This window comes from Engystomops pustulosus, chromosome 10, assembly GCF_040894005.1.
Source record: "Engystomops pustulosus chromosome 10, aEngPut4.maternal, whole genome shotgun sequence".
NCBI lineage: Eukaryota > Metazoa > Chordata > Amphibia > Anura > Leptodactylidae > Engystomops > Engystomops pustulosus.
In genome coordinates, this window is record NC_092420.1 from 94,871,388 (window position 1) to 94,892,484 (window position 21,097).

Here is a 21,097-nt window from a genome sequence, read left to right on the forward strand (position 1 = left end):
ATATTACAGGGGTGTGGACTGATGGTGCCCAGTGCTGGGAGAAAGGCACCCAATGACCATATATTGTGTGTGGGTTGGCTGACTCCTCCCTCCCGGGGGCCCAGTCCAGGGCTTGTCAGCTCTGCTTTAACTCCAGCCAGGAATTAACCCATTACTTGTCAGGGTTGGTTTGGAAGAGAACAAATAGCACTGACAAGTTGTATGCAAAAGCCGGAGTGGATCCTAACTTAGGAAAGTCTCTTGTATAGGTTCCCAACTTTTTGGTATGGATTCGCTTTTCTGTTGGGGACTCGGCCCAGAAGGATCCAACAATCTGGCGTCAAATTTGTGTACAGGCAGTCCCCGGGTTACATGCAAAATAGGGTCTGGAGGTTTGTTCTTAAGTTGAATTTGTATGTAAGTCGAAACTGTATATTTTATAATTGTAGATCCAGACGAAAAAATTTTTTTTGTCCCAGTTACAATTGGAGTTTAAACATTTTTTGCTGTAATGGGACCAAGGATTATCAATAAAACTTCATTACAGACACCTTACATCTGATCATTGCAGTCCGGGACTATAGTAACATCCAGAGAGGTCACCAGAAGTCAGAGGGGTCTGTCTGTAACTATGGGTTGTCTGTAAGTCATGTGTCCTTAAGTAGGGGACCTCCTGTATTTATGAGTAACAATCTGAAAACTTCATATTATTCACAGCTTTTCTCTGTCAGGATTGATTCTAGGGTTTTATGTCAATTTCATAATTGGTATAGAAGCTTTTCTATTTTTTCCTGACCCCGCTATATGACCTCATACTGCTGGGGCGAGGCCGCTCCATAATCGACCTTTATAACGCACAGCAGGCGCTATCACGCGGAGGCGCAGGACTTTGGATTCTTGTGACGCAGACAATTAAAGATTTTAGTTGGGACCTTGGATCGATTGGTTATACAGTGTGTTATTGTTTGCCTTATGGGGGCGCCACCTAATGATAAGGAACATTGATCCCTATGGAAATCCGTGCCAACACCTGACATTCGCAATTGCTGGATCAGCATGTTTAATTGATTATAGATTTAGCCATTCCAAAAATCTGTAAAAGTTACTGGGGAAATACTGAAAAGTCGTCACTTTAATTAGTTGGAGATGAAAATTTCACTTGTAGGACAATTCCATAAAGTAGAAGCCCTTCATCAGGGAGGTGTAGTCGTGCAGCTGCAGAGTTAATCCCTGCTTGACGTCTCAAGTGGTGTAACCCCACTTAATAAAATGTCAGCAGGGCACGCCACCCCCACGCTTGGCATTTGGGTCACCCACAGGCTCTGTTACTGAAAGAATAGACAGAAAGCAGCCAGCGAGCTGGAGGAAGGACCTGGGTGCAGCGGAAGGTGGGGGAGTCGTGGAGGCGGAGGAGGACAACAAACAAATGATTCAGCTATGGACAGAGTCCTGGCCGGGGGCAGCTCCTTATCTGCACAGCCTGACCGGGCACTTCCAGGAGGAAGCACCAGTGATTTAGCCGGAGAGAGGCCCTGAAGACAAGGAAATTGAGGAACCTTTCCTCTAGAATCACAAAGTCCTCTGTTCATGTACAGCCGTAACTTAAACATCTGGTGGCAAAGCTGCTTTTTAAGGGGAGGGGGGGGGGTATATTAGGAGCAAGTAAACAGTTATGTTTTGTTTAAAAAATGAGCAAGCGTCAGCGTCTGAGCAAACTGGACCAGGTCCAGATTGTTCCAGCGACTCCTGAGTGAGAGCATCTTTTATAATGACAGGTGATGTCGGGGTGTTCCCAGTATGAAGTGGTTAGGACCTACTAAAAGTGGTCCAAGGAGGAGACGAGGTCATGGACTGCCAAGTAATAATAATTCTTCTAGCGCCATCATATACAGCAGCGCTTCAAAGATTGTAGGGTACACAAACCAAATAACACATTACAGAGTAATAACCTGGTCATATTAGAAGGTAGGAGTGAGGTCCCTGCTCACAAGAGCTTACAATCACAGCTACAGCCGGTCATCTTACTCCCTGGCCCTGGTGCTCTAGGACAGTGATGGTGAACCTTTTAGAGACTGAGTGCCCAAATTGCAAACCAAAACTGACTGAAGGACAATGTTCTTCCTCCCTTCTCTACCACAGTTTTCAATGATCCCGAGGTCACCAATATTGTTAGTGGGAGGCAGAGCAGGAGCTCCAATGAAAATATCACCCTGTCCGCACATTAATAATTCCTTTATTTGTACAGTGCACACAGATTACGCAGCGCTGCACAGAACTTGCTAAATCGGTCACAGTCCCCAATGGGTCTCACAATCTAATGAACCTACTAGTATGCTTTGGAGTGTGGGAGGAAACCAGAGGAAACCCAAGCAAACACGGAGAGAACATACAAACTCTTTGCAGATGTTGACCCTAGGACTTGAACCCACGTCCCCAGTGCTGCAAGGCTGCAATGCTAACCACTAAGCCACCATGCTGCCCTTTCTCTCTCCTTCTGCAGTATCGGGAAGATCAGGATTCTTCCCTTTAAAATAATGCTGAGCATGGCATGTCCCGGGCTTCCTTGGACTGCAGGATGATTCCTTCAAGTCCTGTCTGGTGAACTCTGTGCTGGGGCAGCAGCTTGAGTGCCCAATGAGATGGCTCTGAGTGGGTGCCATGGGTCCACCACCACTGCTCTAGGGTATTCCTCAGACCCTATTACCACTTACAAAGCTCATAGTAGGTGCACAAGGTTGTTAAGAATTCGTCGGAGCATCAACATTTTGCCTTTAAATACAAACCTGTAGCATCAATGGGAAACCCAGGTTGTTCTATTTTGGAGTTTTGGAAGCTGACTTGGTTACTAAGCTGTCCAGAGAGATTCAGGACCCCCTACCAATACACATCAGATAAGGGCCTGTACACATTACAGTAACCTTGCAAACCTAGGTTTCTGGTGAAACGTTTCTCTTCTGTTCAGGCGTTTCCGGCGTCTCGTGGACTTGTGAGCAGTTACGGGAACAATTACATACTCAGAGAAGTAAGATGAATGATCCGGCTGTATTTAATATATACAGTACACTGTATACTTACCGTACAGGCAAGAACCCGAACAGACTCTGACACATGAACAAGGGGAGATTCTGGACATAAAGCTGATTCATAATAACTCGACAGAGGCCGTGATTTGCACAACTGCAAACCTCGAGCTGTGTCACCTTGTAGCATCGTATCCCAATTCAGAGCTGCAGTGAATAGATTACAAAACAAATTTGGGGTTTTATTGTTATTCTGCAGCTCGTACAGTAGTAGCGATTTGTGACCTGGCGATCGTTGCTTCCTGGTGCGTAGTGGCTAAAGCTACATTGTATTCCTAGCCTTATCGCCATCAATAACTGGAAATGAGATGGAAAATACAGCAGAGTAGTTGTACCTTTATATATGCAAATTGTGGAATCAAATTGTGCACTCACACTTCCCCCTTCAGTGTAATAGCCTGTGAAGCCACATCACGGAGGGGCTCTGGTAAGCCCAGCCCTAGCCGTTTTGTCTCATTAGCATAATTTGAAAAGGAGGCCATAGATGACACTTTTAAGAAGATTACCACAGTGCCTGGATCTATGAGCAACTTTCCCAAGTTTATCATGATAGATTTCTTTTAACATCAAGCATGGCTTATTCAGGAAAAGTCTTTCCGGTATATCGATTCCAAAAGGAACAGTTTCCCAACATGCCTGCGAAAACAGAGGAATTGTGGGAACTATAGTCCTTGACATATCTCTTCTAAAGCCCCAGTGTCATCAAAACAAAGGTGCTGCACTAGATGATGAAATTCTGTGTCTAACCTGTAACGACAAGGGCAGTTTTATAGAAGCCTGAGAAACCATTTCTAAGGATTTTTTTTTATAAATGATGCTTACCCATAAAATGAGGGGATAAAATGGGAGGATAGACGAGCAGTCATGTTGGGGACCTTCTAGTGTCCTTTCTATGATAGGTGAGTGGGGCACAGCAGTGGTCATGTCTCGCACATCTCTTATGCTGTAGATGGCGGATAACCCTGTAAATAACCAACTTATGGAAGTATCCGTTATTGTCCTGTGTTAGGCCAGGTGTAGGATCAGTAGCAGCTAAAGTCTGCTGCTTACATCCCTTTCAAGAATTGGGTTCCCAAAACCTTTAAAATGACTAATTCTAGTAATGTCCGTCATCACTTACTGTGCAGAACATGTACCAGGAATAAGCAGAATGTTGTATTTCCTATAAGTGTCCACTAGGGCCCCGCGGCTTCTCTGCAGCAGATAATGACTTGTATTGATCGTCTGCGATGTTGGTAAATGCCTGCGTTTTATCAGAAATGATTCAGCTCTCGGCTCGGGTGATCTGGGTTTTATATCGCTTCGTTCTGCTGCTGCTTTGTGTTGTCAGAAGGTGAAGCTGGATGCTGGGAAATGTTCCTACAGCTGCTGGGTAAGGGGGGCATCATGGGGCTCGTGTATCATCACGCCCGGTGGTCATAACATCAGCTCATTGTGACCTGCACAATAGCAATGAACTAGATCCCAGCAGTGAAGATACATCTTATCTTATCAGATTCCATCATCTTCATCCACATGGGAATCGTTTGAAGGTCACGGAGCGATTCCCCCTGGACTAACAAAAAGTATTACAGGCAGTCCCCGGGTTACATACAAGATGAGGTCCGGAGGTTTGTTCTTAAGTTGAATTTGTATGTAAGTCGAAACTATATACTTTATAATTGCAGTTCTAGACAAATTTTTTTCTTTTGTCCCAGTGACAATTGGAGTTTTAAAATTTTTGCTGTGATGCGACCAAGAATTATCAATAAAGCTTCATTACAGACACTTTACAGCTGATCATTGCAGCCTGGGACTATAGTAATGTATCCAGAGAGGTCACAGGGGGCAGAGGGGTCCGTCTTTAACTAGGAGTCGTCTGTAAGTCGGGTGTCCTTAAGTAGGGGACCGCCTGTACTGTCATTTTATAAACAAAGAGTTAGCATTGCAAAAATATTTAAGGGACCCCCTGCTGCCCCAAGTGGCAGTCCAGAGTGACAGATGCTTGGGACAAGAAGAATGGACCATGTTTGATTTCAACATGTCCCGTCATTTGTCCACATTCTAGTTCGGCAGAAGAGTTTATATGGGTCTGGAGAGGATGGATGAGAATGAAAGTGCCTGGTGGGGACAGAGAAATCGAGAGGAGACCACAGGGGAGCGCCTTCAATGACGATTCTATAACTTATCAGGATGGTCCCTTTGTCAGTCCTAAAGCATGTTGATTCTTCTAAACGAGTCTCGATACTCGATACTGCATTGGGTTTGAAAGTCTTCATGATTTTGTAGGTTTCCTCCCGTGCTCCCAGCAACATTGGAGGCACTGATGGAAGTGATGACCTACTGTACATCACTGTGTAAGGAACCTGAATAATATCAGGGAAGTAATAAGACTCCAGGATGAAGGATTGTAAACCAAGCACACTTACATGCTGGTGTGCGCCCCCTCTGGCAGGATCTTTTTATGCCCTTGTTTTTAAGATAAAAGAGGTTTTAAATTATGCAAATGAGTCTGAGGGGCTCCAGGCTCCATTAACACCTATGGAACTTGTAGCCCCACATACTCATTTGCATAATTTTAAAAGTCTGGGCACATAACAGAATGTAAGTGTGGTTGGTTTACAATCCTTGTTCCTGGTGGTAGATTTCCTTTAAGGCCACTTTATAGGTGGGTGGAGCCAGGACTACAGCTACTCACTGTGCAGTATATAGGGTACGGCTCCTCACTGTGCTGTATATACAGGGCTACAGCTACTCGCTGTGCAGTATTTAGGGTACAGCTGCTCACTGTGCAGTATATAGGGTACAGCTGCTCACTGTGCAGTATATAGGGTACAGCTGCTCACTGTGCAGTATATAGGGTACAGCTCCTCACTGTGCAGTATATAGGGTACAGCTCATCACTGTGCAGTACATAGGGTACAGCTCATCACTGTGCTGTATATAGGGTATGGCTCATCACTGTGCTGTATATAGGGTACAGCTCCTCACTGTGCAGTACATAGGGTACAGCTCCTCACTGTGCAGTATATAGGGTATGGCTCATCACTGTGCAGTATATAGGGTACGGCTCCTCCCTGTGCTGTATATAGGGTACAGCTCCTCACTGTGCTGTATAGGGTACAGCTCGTCACTGTGCTGTATATAGGGTACGGCTCCTCACTGTGCTGTATATAGGGTACAGCTCCTCACTGTGCTGTATATAGGCTCCAGCTACTCACTGTGCTGTATATAGGGTACAGCTCCTCACTGTGCTGTATATAGGGTACAGCTCCTCACTGTGCAGTACATAGGGTACAGCTCATCACTGTGCAGTATATAGGGTATGGCTCATCACTGTGCAGTATATAGGGTACGGCTCCTCACTGTGCTGTATATACAGGGCTACAGCTACTCGCTGTGCAGTATTTAGGGTACTGCTGCTCACTCTGCGGATTGGTGACATGGTGTGTACCACAGTCAACATGGACCAGAGAAAGTAAAGGAAAGAGATGTCTCAGGATCTTAGAAAATTATTATAGACAAGCATTGTCTATAATTAGACACTCGTTTGTGAAGCTGGGTTCTGCACATGCGCAGTAGCTCTGGCTTCAGAGGCGAAACCATGCAGCTGATGGCCTGCGTTCTGCGCATGCACAGAACCCAGCTTCGCAGACGAGCGCAGAGCTACAAGGAGCTGCGCTCTGAAGGTGTCAGGGTAGGCGGAACGCAAGAGGGTGCTGGGGCTAGGAGTAGCCACATTGTGTAGCCTCAGCTCCAGCTACTCTATGCCCCAGTAGCCTCTTTAGAAAATTTCCATATTACCACAAGTAAAGTTTTAAAAAGATACAGGGGACATGAGGATTAGCCCTTAAAAGGGCTATCCTCACTTACAATCGAGGCACCTACCACCCGATCTACCTTAATAGGTAGATCCGTGGTGCTAGGTTTCCTTTAAAGGTGAACTTCTATCTCAGGGAACATCGGTATCAGTTCACATCATCCGTCGTTGTTTGAGCCAAAGTGGACTTACTGGGAGACGACCAAAGAGGATACTATTGCTGAAAACAAATGCAAGACTGGAAGTTGAAGAACTACATGTTGAAAAGCCACAAAGCTTCTGGGAGAACGTCCCTGTGGGCAGATGAGAGGAAAATCAAACTTTTTGCAAAGGCACATCAGCTCTATGGCCACAGATGGAAAAATGAAGCGTATACTGTAAAGACAATGTCCCTACTGTGACACATGGAGGAGGCTGTTCTGTTCTGGGCCTTTGCTGTATCTGGTACAGGGGTCTTGAATCTTTGCAGGGTCTAATGAGATCTCAACCATCTAAGGATTCTGCTGCCCAGTGTCGGTCATGGGTCATGCAACAGGATAATGACCCAAAACACAAAGCTAAAAACACCCAAGAATAAGGACAACGTTGGACTATTCGGAAGTGGCTTCTATGGGCCTGGACCTAAATCCTATTGAGCATCTTTGGAAGGAGCTGAAACCCCTCACACCCCGGAGACTGGAGCAGCTGATGAGGAGAGGCACCCAAATCCCTGCAGAGAGGAGCAGAAGTCTCATTGGAAGGAACAGAAATCGTGCGATTGCCTCAAAAGGTTCTGCAACAAAATATTAAAGGAACCCTCATTTCTGTCCAGGCGTTTCATGAGTTTTAATTCTATGAATCCTGGAGGAAAAGCAATGTCCGCCTTTCATTTGTTCATTTTCATAGAAATGTAATTTTATTTTTTTACTTTTTGTCAGATTCAAGACCATTGTGGGGGTTTTCTTTCATTTAAACAAGAGGTACCGTCAATTTTGTCCACGTGTGTGTGTGTATATCTATATATAGACATTTTTTCCCTTATCCCATCCTGCAAAATGTATTTGCCTGTTTCCATGAAGAATATGAGAATGATGAGAGCTGTAGTTGCAGCCGGACATAATTATAGGAGCTGCTCCATTCCCTGGCAGCCGGGATAATCATATAGAAGTCTTGGCATCGAGCCGCCCCTGGATGTAACAGAAGCCGAATGCAAAATGAATTGGATGATGATTAATGAAATGGTTTTTTGTTACAATTCTGCAGAATAGTCTAAAAACTGATGTCAAGTTTTTCTCCTTACCTTCCTAATTACAGAACTAGTCCAGAAGCCGCATCCAGGCCAGGAACTGGGGCAGCAATTCTGTCTAGTGTAATGTTTCACTAGTTAAATTTCACTTCTGGGTTAAAGGTACTGTTCACATTCCCTGACAGAAAACACCTGATATTATTTTTATATAGTATATCATATTGGTTGGGATACAATAGCCCCCCCACATAGCCACAGTTCTCAACAGAGAATTGAGCAGGAAGCAAACAGCACCGTTATCTGTGTAGTGGTCAGACCAGGGCACTACAGATTAGCTTCTTTTTATTTAAAGGGAACCTGTCCCCAGGGACCTCATTTTCAGTAAAGACGGGTTACAGAAGTCCATTACACCTGCAGTGCACACCTGCCTTTTCTAAGCATTTCCATTACAATATAATGGTGTATTATAACTTACCTTGCACCCTGACAACAGCATGTGACTTGTCTGTGCTGCTCTTAGCCCCCACCTTTGTGCTCTTGTACAGCTCCTCCCCCTCTGATGTCAGATCTCCAAGCTGTGAGCTCTGTAAAAGAGCAAGAGGGAGGAGCTGTACAGAAGCACAAGGTGGGGGCTGAGGAGTGAGTAACACAGACAAGTCACATGTTGTTTTTTGAAATGCATCCAAAGCAAAGCCCAACCCCTGGGACTACACAGATGATTTTGTCAGGGTGTAAGGTAAGTTATAACACGCAATTATATGGTAATGCAAAAGCTTAGAGAAAGCAGAAAGACATCTGTGCACTGCAGGTTTGATGGGCTTCTGCAACCTGTCTTTACTGAAGATGAGGTCTCTGGTGACAGGTTCCCTTTAAATGGAAGTTGCAGAGAGTCATTTCAGCCTCTAGACTGGTAACGTTACTGTCTGATTCTTGTTCCATTCCCTGTGTATCAGCTGTTGTTAATGAATGATCTGGGGGGGTTTGGCTGATGGACCCTACTCTGATATTGAAGGCCTGTTCCTAGAACTCCCCTTTAAACTTGTTTGAATGCACCAGACCAGTGCTAAATAAAGTAGACTACAGGTCCTAGGGTGTTCCCCGCCTATGCCTTTCTTTCCATAAAAAATGCACATGCCAAAAAGACTGGACCTGCTATAAAAATGGACTTCAAAACTATAAACACTTACCTAGAGGATCACAGCCCTCCTCTAACTGTCCTGGATGCAGGACCTGCTCGGCTACTGTCATGTGACTGAAGGGCCTCCACATCACAAAGTTTTCTAGTTACACATTTTTCTTACTCCTCCACCTCAAAGGAGATAAATGTTAGGGGCTTTGTGCTTGACGGCTTCATTTATTTACGACATCCCCTTTAAGATTCCTGCGGTGACAACCTCATGTATGAATATTCAGGATTACTCTTCACAGTTATGCGCAGAATGTGGAACTGATAATGTCTCCTCCTCTAATTATGGGATGACTCCCCTGCACTTGGTGTAATGTACGTTACACTCATGTCACATGAATTTACAGTCACCGGACCGGACCCGTCTTATCATCCCGGGATGGAGAGCCAGAAATTCAGGTAGTAGTCACGTGACATAGAGGCCTGGCTTGTGTTCTGGGGCAACCCCTTTAATATTACACCAGTCTCCCCACATACTACTATGGATACTATGTATCGTCCCAGGTCTCCGGGTGCTGATACTGTTTCTAGCCCTGATATAAGGCATTGGGTGACACCCACACTTCAGGTTCCTGATATCATTTAATGGTTTATTGAAAGTGGGTTTTCATTTATCGAGTTTTCTGACTCTTAACGTTTAATTAAAAAGATCATTAATAGATGATTGCAGAGAGCAGCTCCTGGCACCCACCGATCAGACGCTACATTACAGATTAAGCTGGGAGTAGACCGCTCCCCCCATAGTTTAGTGGCCGTCCGATCTCACTGCAGGGGGAGATATCTGCATCCAGCTCCATTGGTAGGTGCTTGATGTGCCACTTACATATTTATCACCTATAATAGATGGCTCATAGTTTAGGTCCCTATTAATGGAGTGGCAATGCTTCATTTCCCCTGTGGAGGCGCTGTGGGAGAATTGCATATGTGTCATCATAGATTACAGCTGATTTTTTTGGAGGTCTCGGCCTCATTGAAGGGGAACCCTTCTGACCTTAAGAGATTGTTAAAAGCAGAGACCCCTTCAATTGCCATTTAACATGAATGTTACTGGAAAGTGCTCTGTCATGTTCTCCCCGCCCCCCCCCCAGCTTAAAAATTCTGCTGACCTCAATGTACATGCATCCTTTACATGGCTACACACAGATCTTCCCCGCATATTAACATTCTTAGAAAGTTTGTGACACCCAGGAGTCACCCAGGACCGGGCTGGGAGGGGAGATTACAGCTCAGGTGATGGAAACTTAAAATCCCGGCCCCTCCCGCTCCAATGTTTATTTCGGGTGAGGTGCTGGGAGGGTGTGACACTGTGTTCTACAAACAGGACTTTGTCCGGGTCATCTTGATTTATTATCGCTCAGATTTTATAAACCAGTGGCACGTTCCACAGCGAAGGCCAATAAGCCTCTCATTGTATCTATATACAGGACCCTGCATAATCCTATACAGAACCTGGCTCCTGTACAGGCCGTTCTGTAGTGCAGGATAGATTATAGGTCTCATGTCTATCCTAATGGCTGTAAGTCACGAGTAAGACGTTATAATAGGTATACACAGACACAAATGGGCCTTCCAGTCATATTCTCCTCCCATTGGCAGCATGTCCCATTTAGTTGCCCCTTTGATATGGAATATGGCGCTTCGCAGAGTCACTTGAAGGCTTCATGTTTGGACCTGTTATTGTGGCAATTACCTGAGCGCCATAATCTGGCTGCTGAATTCCTCTGTAATGAGATGATCATTGTGGATTAAGTTACTCCTTATAACATGCAATGGGGATCAAAATTTGAGAACACACAATTTCCTAAATGTCAAGGTTGGGTGGTCCTATGTGATAAAGTTTCCTTATTTCATAAAATTAAATTGTATAAATTCGAAGGGACTGAATAAAAATGTAAATGAGATCATTGTAAAAGACACCGATCAGATGACCAAGTTATTGGTTGATTTGGTGCTAATTTGCCTGATGTAACTGGCAGTGACTTTTGACTTTCACTGACTTTGTATAAATGTTGTGCCGTTTTTCATCCTCCGGTTGTCAACACGAAGGCCAAAGGGGTGACCCCCATCACCCATAGCTGATAGAGAAGTTATTCCAACTCTAGAATATTTCATCTTTACAACATCACAAACTCATTCCAGTCCCCCCTGAAAGACAAATGCAGGAGAGGACAGGAGAATGTGGAGAATCTCCATGGGTAATTGTTTTATCCCTTTTCAGCACTGAACAGGGTAAGGATCTGTTTTGCCATACAGTGTCTCAATGTTTAAGAGAATTTGGACTGAAAACCCAGGGAAACACTGAACTTAAAGGTGGTCTTGAGCAAGTGCCCCTGTAGTCCCACCCCTGCTACTCCCCTCACTGTATGTCCATCAGGTTCATCCAAGGGAGAGAATGACCAGAATTACTTTTTAGTATTGTCCCAAATACCAGATTATACTGATGTCTTCTTACATGGTCTTAGCCCCCGGTGTGACTGCTCCATTCGCACTCCCTACAGCCGTACCCCTAATTTTGTCCCCAAGTTTTGTCACACCTGTGTCTGTAAAGCGATATTAGGACAATTATGACCAGATCTATGTACCTAATGTCAGATTCTTCTCATATTCCCACCCATCACAAGCCAAAAACCCGGGGTCAATGAACTGATGTGTGTGAAGGAGGCCACTTCCCGGGCTGTAGATTCCAGACACGTCTCAACCTGCTCAGCGCTTTCTATTTATAAGTCATTGTATCTTCACTATCTTATTTACAAATACAGAAGAAGAGGAAAGGAAAATCCCAAGGAGCAACATCATGTGACAAAGTGTTTCATGTCCTGTATTCAGTGACTTGTTACATTGTATCACATTGTATCCACACTCTAGTAATAAGCTGGATACTGAGCCCCGGGATCTCTTCTGTACATGGGGTGGGAACTTGCAGACGTGTTTCACAGAGTTGCACCAGCTCAGTTTGTAGACATCACGTGACCCTGTTATCCAACAACCTGGTGAGCCAGGATCGGCGCTGGGATCACTTCTGGGAAGAAGGGCTTTAGCCTCCTACAAATCTGTAATCACAATGTAGGAGAGAAGTTTAGATCCTCCAGAGACAAGTCACAACTTGCTCCCTGTAAAGATGCGCAGATGAGATAGCTGAGCTCCGAGGAGGCACCATAAGGGGTTAATGTACAGAAATAACACACTTACTGATGGGGTGGATAATAAAACATAATAATTATCGGTCTCCATGAAATTGTGGTATATAATATAAATGGGGATAAGTGACATTAGTAAAGGGGTCTCTCAGTGTTATAGGGCAATGTAAAACAATAGAATGTACCTACCTTTCTCTTTTCCTGTTTCATGGACTTCCTGTTTACAGCAATGAACCAGAAGTGTTGCAGTCACATGACCAGTAATGTGATGTCACTTTTCTTCGTCCTGTGACTATTGAGGCCAGTGAATTGCCATGTGATCACCAACACTTAGGAACCTAATGGCTCACATATAGAACGTATAGAAGTGGCTATTTTTGGTTCTTGTAGACTCGTAGATTCTCATAGAATATAGAGGTGGTTGTGGGACAGGATTCGGGGCACAGGGGTGGCCCACATCTGTCAAGTATTTATGACCTGTCCTGTGGATATATGGTATCATATGGCTCTAGGAACATTAGTAGAAACCAATGGACCTGCACTGTGAGTTTATAGGGTCGGTCAGCTGCAGGTTTGTATTCCTGTTTGGGCACTTGCAGATCTTTGTGCTATTTGGAAGCAGCACTGCAGATGGGATGAGGCGCAGACGAGGTAGTGTCACTGGGGTCCTAGAGTCTAAGGGGGCGATCAGGAGCCCCTACACCATACGAAGAGACCAGGACTGTTATGAGTGACACATTATAGTCAGCAGTGACCAGAAGAGAAACCTATTATAATCCTGCATATGGAGCCTCTCTCAGCTATGTATAATCTTCTCTCCCAATATTTGGCCCAATTCCTGCCTTGCACAGGGCAGTGTGAACAGAATTTCTATGTCCGGTTTTGGCACCAGCTCTCTGGGGTCACTTGATACTACATAAGCTTAGTCAGCATGGACTGTATTTGACACCTAGTATACAGTTTGCTACCTAGGATCAGGTTTCCCTCATGTAAAGTGTATATATAGAGAAAGATATGTATGAGTGTATATATTTATACAGGCGGTACCCTACTTAAGAACACCCGACTTGCAGACGACCCCTAGTTACAAACTGACCTCTGGATGTTGGTCATTTACTGTACTTTAGTCCTAAGCTAAAATAAACAGCTGTAACTGGCATCTGTAATTAAGATTGATTGTTAATCCTGATTCTTATGACAACCCAACATTTTTAAAATCCAATTCTCACAGAGACCAAATAAATTTTTGGCTAAGGTTACAATTATAAAGTAATAGCTCCCTAAATCTTTACATTGTGGTATAAAAAGTCCCTTCATAGGGAATCTGTCATTGTTTATCGTCCAGACTGCAGCCAGTGCTATGTATTGTCCCTGGAGAGATGTGTGAACAGACCTTTGTGTATGTTGTTAGTAGCAGCAGGACTGTGGATATTAGGATTTATATTCCTGGATTGTAGCTTTTCCAATTGCCCTTGGGATTATGCCCTCACATATAATATTATACATCTCTCCAGGGATAGTACCAAAGACTAGCTGCAGAGATCACAGCAGTGTGAGGACATGTCCCCAGTGCACTTGGTGAAGCTACAATCTTGGAATATGAATCCATATATCACAGTCCTGCTGCTACTAACAACATACACAAAGGTCTGATTACACATCTCTCCAGGGAACATACATAACCTAGGCTGTGGGGCCAAATCCTGCTGACAGGTTCCCTTGATCTGCAGTGGGAACGTGATAACACAGAAGTGTTTATATTTGGTGGGTTTTTTTCTTTGTGGGTAGATTTTCCCATATGTTTTCCCCAATCTGTGTTTATTCTGGCTTTTCCTAGAGAACAGAAGGTGTGTCCGTCCCCGCTTGGCTTGGAATCCCCCCCCCTCCTCATCCCCCCCTCCCTCCTTCCCTCAATGTCCAGTCCGCTGTGGTCACAGGAATATCACACGAAGCAGCTGGGCCAAATAAAACAGACAAGGACAACAAGCTAAGGGGATGGAGGAGCCAAGAGTGGCCGGTGTCACATGACCCGCGCTGAGAAGGGACACGCCGGGCGGCTTTATAGGTCTGCGCAGTGACAGAATGTGTGACATTTCAGACCGGGCTCAACTGTCCCTTCAGAGAAGAGCAAGAAGCTGGGAAGGAAGGGTCTCTGAAATGACTCAGCCCCAGGTCACCTGCGCCATGATATTATGTGAATCAGCACGACCTGCTGTGCTCCGATAAGGTCGTCCCTTCCCCATGTCCTAGTGGAGCAGTGTATAGGGCACCGCCATGTTGTCTATGGGACAGCCGGTGCCGGGGTCTATCCTTTACTGACCCTGTCACTCTATTTGGATTAGGAAACGACCCCTTTTTCTCAGTGGGAACATATTGGTCACATGGGGGCACATTTACTTACCTGTCCCTGGAGCGTTCGCGGATGTGCATTGTCCAAGCGGAATGCCCTGTGCCGCGATTCACTAAGACTGTGCGGCCTATATCCTGCATGTGTGGCTTCCCCGCTCAGGTCCCTGGAGTTCACCTTCTTCTTCCTGGTGCATGTAAGTGCATTGTCCGTGTATAATGCGCTGTGCAGGGAGTCACTAAGATCGTGCACCCGATATCCTGCATGTGTCGCTTCCTCGCTCAGGTCCACGGAGTTCACCTTCTTCTTCCTGGTGCATGTAAGTGCATTGTCCATGTGTAATGCGCTGTGCGGGGAGTCACTAAGATCCTGCCCCCGATATCCTGCATGTGTCGCTTCCCTGCTCGGGTCCCCGGAGTTCACCTTCTTCTTCCTGGTGCATGAAAGTGCATTGTCCGTGTATAATGTGCTGTGTGGGGAGTCACTAAGATCGTGCGCCTGATATCCTGCATGTGTCTCTCCCCGCTCAGGTCCCCGGAGTTCACCTTCTTCTTCCTGGTGCATGTAAGTGCATTGTCCGTGTATAATGCGCTGTGTGGGGAGTCACTAAGATCCTGAGCCCGATATCCTGCATGTGTCACTTCCCCACTCAGGTCCCCGGAGTTCACCTTCTTCTTCCTGGTGCATGTAAGTGTATTGTCTGTGTATAATGCACTGTGTTGGGAGTCACTAAGATCGTGCGCCCGATATCCTGCATGTGTCACTTCCCCGCTCAGGTCCCCAGAGTTCACCTTCTTCTTCCTGGTGCATGTAAGTGTATTGTCTGTGTATAATGCACTCTGTTGGGAGTCACTAAGATCGTGCGCCCGATATCCTGCATGTGTCACTTCCCCACTCAGGTCCCCGGAGTTCACCTTCTTCTTCCTGGTGCATGTAAGTGCATTGTCCGTGTATAATGCGCTGTGCAGGGAGTCACTAAGATCGTGCACCCGATATCCTACATGTGTCGCTTCCTCGCTGAGGTCCCCGGAGTTCACCTTCTTCTTCCTGGTGCATGTAAGTGCATTGTCCGTGTATAATGCGCTGTGCGGGGAGTCACTAAGATCCTGCACCCGATATCCTGCATGTGTCGCTCCCCCGCTCAGGTCCCTGGAGTTCACCTTCTTCTTCCTGGTGCATGTAAGTGCATTGTCCGTGTATAATGTGCTGTGCGGGGAGTCTCTAAGATCGTGCGCCCGATATCCTGCATGTGTCGCTTCCCCGCTCAGGTCCCCGGAGTTCACCTTCTTCTTCCAGGTGCATGTAAGTGCATTGTCCGTGTATAATGCGCTGTGCAGGGAGTCACTAAGATCGTGCACCCGATATCCTGCATGTGTCGCTCCCCTTGCTCAGGTCCCCGGAGTTCACCTTCTTCTTCCTGGTGCATGTAAGTGCATTGTCCGTGTATAATGCGCTGTGCGGGGAGTCACTAAGATCCTGCACCCGATATCCTGCATGTGTTGCTTCCCCGCTCAGGTCCCGGAGTTCACCTTCTTTCTCCTGGTGCATGTAAGTGCATTGTCCGTGTATAATGCGCTGTGCGGGGAGTCACTAAGATCCTGCACCCGATATCCTGCATGTGTCGCTTCCCCGCTCAGGTCCCTGGAGTTCACCTTCTTCTTCCTGGTGCATGTAAGTGCATTGTCCGTGTATAATGCGCTGTGCGGGGAGTCACTAAGATCGTGCGCCCGATATCCTGCATGTGTCGCTTCCCCGCTCAGGTCTCCAGAGTTCACCTTCTTCTTCCTGGTGCATGTAAGTGCATTGTCCATGTATAATGTGCTGTGCGGGGAGTCACTAAGATCGTGCCCCGATATCCTGCATGTGTCACTTCCCCGCTCAGGTCCCTGGAGTTCACCGTCTTCTTCCTGGTGCATGTAAGTGCATTGTCCGTGTATAATGTGCTGTGCGGGGAGTCACTAAGATCCTGCGCCCGATATCCTGCATGTGTCGCTCCCCCGCTCAGGTCCCTGGAGTTCACCTTCTTCTTCCTGGTGCGTGTAAGTGCATTGTCCGTGTATAATGCGCTGTGTGGGGAGGCACTAAGATCGTGCGCCCGATATCCTGCATGTGTCGCTTCCCCGCTCAGGTCCCTGGAGTTCACCTTCTTCTTCCTGGTGCATGTAAGTGCATTGTCCGTGTATAATGCGCTGTGCGGGGAGTCACTAAGATCCTGCGCCCGATATCCTGCATGTGTCGCTCCCCCGCTCAGGTCCCTGGAGTTCACCTTCTTCTTCCTGGTGCATGTAAGTGCATTGTCCGTGTATAATGCGCTGTGTGGGGAGTCACTAAGATCCTGCACCCGATATCCTGCATGTGTCGCTTCCCCGCTCAGGTCCCTGGAGTTCACCTTCTTCTTCCTGGTGCATGTAAGTGCATTGTCCGTGTATAATGTGCATGTGCGGGGAGTCACTAAGATCGTGCGCCCGATATCCTGCATGTGTCGCTTCCCCGCTCAGGTCTCCAGAGTTCACCTTCTTCTTCCTGGTGCATGTAAGTGCATTGTCCATGTATAATGTGCTGTGCGGGGAGTCACTAAGATCGTGCCCCGATATCCTGCATGTGTCACTTCCCCGCTCAGGTCCCTGGAGTTCACCGTCTTCTTCCTGGTGCATGTAAGTGCATTGTCCGTGTATAATGTGCTGTGCGGGGAGTCACTAAGATCCTGCGCCCGATATCCTGCATGTGTCGCTTCCCCGCTCAGGTCCCCGGAGTTCACCTTCTTCTTTCTGGTGCATGTAAGTGCATTGTCCGTGTATAATGTGCTGCGCGGGGAGTCACTGAGATCGTGCGCCCGATATCCTGCATGTGTCGCTTCCCCGCTCAGGTCCCCGGAGTTCACCTTCTTCTTTCTGGTGCATGTAAGTGCATTGTCCGTGTATAATGCGCTGTGCAGGGAGTCACTAAGATCCTGCGCCCGATATGCTGCATGTGTCGCTCCCCCGCTCAGGTCCCTGGAGTTCACCTTCTTCTTCCTGGTTCATGTAAGTGCATTGGATGTGACACAATCTGAATCTTAAACCTGCGGTTTGTCCGAATCAATTGGATTGTCCGACGGCCCGCCCCCCGGTTTCTCCCCGAAAGCCGACGGCGCTGCGCCAATATCCGATCGCGTGCGACACTATCCCCTGCTAAATCCCTGTCACAGCGGCGCAAATCCGAAAAATGTTGTGTCTACGGAAATGCAATCCGCGGACCCTTAGTAAATAAGCCCCATGGTCTTTTTCCAACTTGGTCCAACCCCTTTATAGGGAACTTGTCACCAGGATTTACCCTACTAAACTACTTGTTCTCTCAGGTATGAGATGTCGTCCTCCTCCTATGTGAAATCTCATCTTTTACCTATAAACAAAAAAACTCCCCTTAAATCAGTTTCTTCTTATCTTTTAAGATGAGTCAAGTTTAGTGGTTGCGGGGCGAGTGTCACATCACAAGCCCCTATCGTCCTTTCTACAGCACCTGGAAACAGGCTGCTGGTGTCATATTAAAGGAAATCTACCATCAAAATCCATCAAGAAAAAAACAGGAACTTACTCATAGATCCCGGCACTGTGACTGTGCTAATGAGTATGAAATGCTATGGGCATACTACAGAAGCCCCCTGTTCCCTGGCTTCACAAGCTGTTGTTACACTGCAGCAGCACGTCTCAGCCTAACTCTCCTCCCTGCACTTTATGTAATGTCGGCAGCAATGAGCACAAAGCGCGAGGAGGAAGTGCTACTGCACAGTGTAACAGCCCGTGAAGCTGCAGCATGAAGGGACTCTGATAACACCTCTAGGAGCCCTTATGGCTCATTCATCTCCGGACACGGGGAAAAGATAGGACATATCATACGCCATGCATCACTCTGGAGAGGGGAGATGTGTCACCACCCATGCAGTTACTGAACTTGACTCATCTCATATGAAAATGAGGTGCGAAGAGTCATATTTGTCTGACTTTGGAGGAGATTTTTTTAAAATAGGGAAACAGGTTCTTTTTAAAAGTGCTTACCCTAAGGATAGCTCATCCGGGCACATTAATGCTGGTGTCTGATCTCATCAATGTCTATACTAAACCCCTTTAAGAAGCCGTCCTCCTGGAGGCTCCTTGTCTCTGGGAGTCAGGACACTGCTCTTGGGCTGTATAAGAGGGTTATTAAATAGGTGCTGGGTCATGTCCGCTCTCTAGGAAGACACCCCTAGGCCTTCTCCCTGGGTATTATTGAGCGTATCATCTTCCCACAGCAGGTGCTCATAGCTCGGACACTCCTTGCAGCTGCATCACTTGTGGAGGGACCTGGATTTTAGCCCAGGACCATGGAGTTTGCACATTCTTGGGGACTAATGGGCAACAACTTCTGCTGAGTTCATTGGGTAAACAGGGGATGGGTGCTATGAGGGGTCTCTCCTAAAGGTTCTGATGTTCTTGTCTCTGTAGCACCAGAACTTATCCCTGTGGCTGTGTGCCATCATACATACACATGGGCACTATATAGGGTTTATGGGTCGTCTTGCTGTCCCAGGACAATCCCTTTCCAATTGCCTGCTTGAGCATGGACTTTATTGGGGAGACCCCCTTTTCTTTGTTGAACTAGAGGACTAATGGGGGCCTTACCGCTGTCAGATATAAGAGGCTTCCAGGAGCCCTGGTGGGAGATGGAGGATTGGTCCTTCTACTGGATCCATCCATGGAGAACTATCCCATAGTAATTCATTCCAGATACATTCCCCAACCGGTCTGCCACTAAAGTTCCCACGTTCATTTATTGATAGGTCACTTTAGGATTGGTAAATATTAGAGGATGATTATTTTCCAAAGAATTGTCCAAGAGTGGATAATTCCAAAGGGAACCTGTCAGCAGGTATGACCCAGCAGGCAGCATTGTGTTAGATATTGTCCCTGGTGAGATGTGTAATCAGACCTTTTGTGTGTTTTGTTAGTAGCAGCAGGACTGTGAAATATGGATTTATATCCCAGGATTGAACCGTATCCAAGTGCACTGAATGTGTGTCCTCACACTGCTGTGCTCTGTGCTCTCTACAGCCTTTGTTCAGCATTGTCCTTGGAGAAATGCGTGATTATACATTTGTGTTAGTAGAAGCAGGATTACAGCTGGAGGGATTGCGCTATTCAAAAGTTTAATGCAGACAGGAGCACAGCAGTGTGAGGACGCAGCTCCGGTGCACTTCACACATCACAGTCCTGCTGCTACTAAGAAGATCTCTGCAGGGCCAGTACATAACACTGTTTACAATCTATAAGCTGTCACATTGGGGCTCATTTACTAAGGGTCGCGGATCGCACGGATCCCAGATTCAAAGGACTGTTTGCTGGTTTCAGGATTTGCACAGCTTTGACAGGTATTTAACAGCGCTGGGATTGTGTCGCATGTGATCGTTTTGTGGCGTAGCTGCGGTGCTTTCATGAGACACAAATCAGGAGGGGGGGGGGGTCGTTGGACGATCCGACTGATTTGGACTGAGTGCGGGATTTAAGATTCAAATTGTGTCGCAAGATCAAGCACTTACATGCACCAGGAAGAAGAAGGTGAACTCCGGGGACCTGAGCGGGGAAGTGACACATGCAGGATATCGGGCGCACGATCTTAGTGACTCCCCGCACAGCACATTATACACGGACAATGCACTTACACGCACCAGGAAGAAGAAGGTGAACTCCGGGGACCTGAGTGGGGAAGTGACACATGCAGGATATCGGGCGCACAATCTTAGTGACTCCCCGCACAGCGCATTATACACGGACAATGCACTTACATGCACCAGGAAGAAGAAGGTGAACTCCAGGGACCTGAGCGGGGAAGCGACACATGCAGGATATCGGGCGCACGATCTTAGTGACTCCCTGCACAGCACATTATACATAGACAATGCACTTACATGCACCAGGAAGAAGAAGGTGAACTCCTGGGACCTGAGCGGGGAAGCAACACATGCAGGATATCGGGGTCACGATCTTAGTGACTCCCCGCACACAGCGCATTATACACGGACAATGCACTTACATGCACCAGGAAGAAGAAGGTGAACTCCGGGGACCTGAGCGGGGAAGTGACACATGCAGGATATCGGGCGCATGATCTTAGTGACTCCCTGCACAGCGCATTATACACGGACAATGCACTTACATGCACCAGGAAGAAGAAGGTGAACTCCAGGGACCTGAGCGGGGAAGTGACACATGCAGGATATCGGGGCACGATCTTAGTGACTCCCTGCACAGCGCATTATACACGGACAATGCACTTACATGCACCAGGAAGAAGAAGGTGAACTCCGGGGACCTGAGCGGGGAAGTGACACA

At 46.8% G+C, this 21,097-nt stretch overlaps 1 protein-coding gene and 1 long non-coding RNA gene across 5 annotated transcripts in view; one reads left to right on the top strand and one right to left on the bottom strand.

The window, feature by feature from the left end:
* Positions 1-21,097, top strand: part of FGGY (FGGY carbohydrate kinase domain containing) — a 356,370-nt gene that overhangs the window by 28,361 nt on the left and 306,912 nt on the right. The gene's annotated exons all lie outside the window — the stretch shown is intronic.
* LOC140104529 (uncharacterized) lies at positions 12,062-12,804 on the bottom strand. Its single transcript, XR_011850351.1, has 2 exons — positions 12,596-12,804; positions 12,062-12,319 (listed from the first exon to the last, which is right to left on the bottom strand). It is a non-coding gene; the product is annotated as an uncharacterized lncRNA (long non-coding RNA).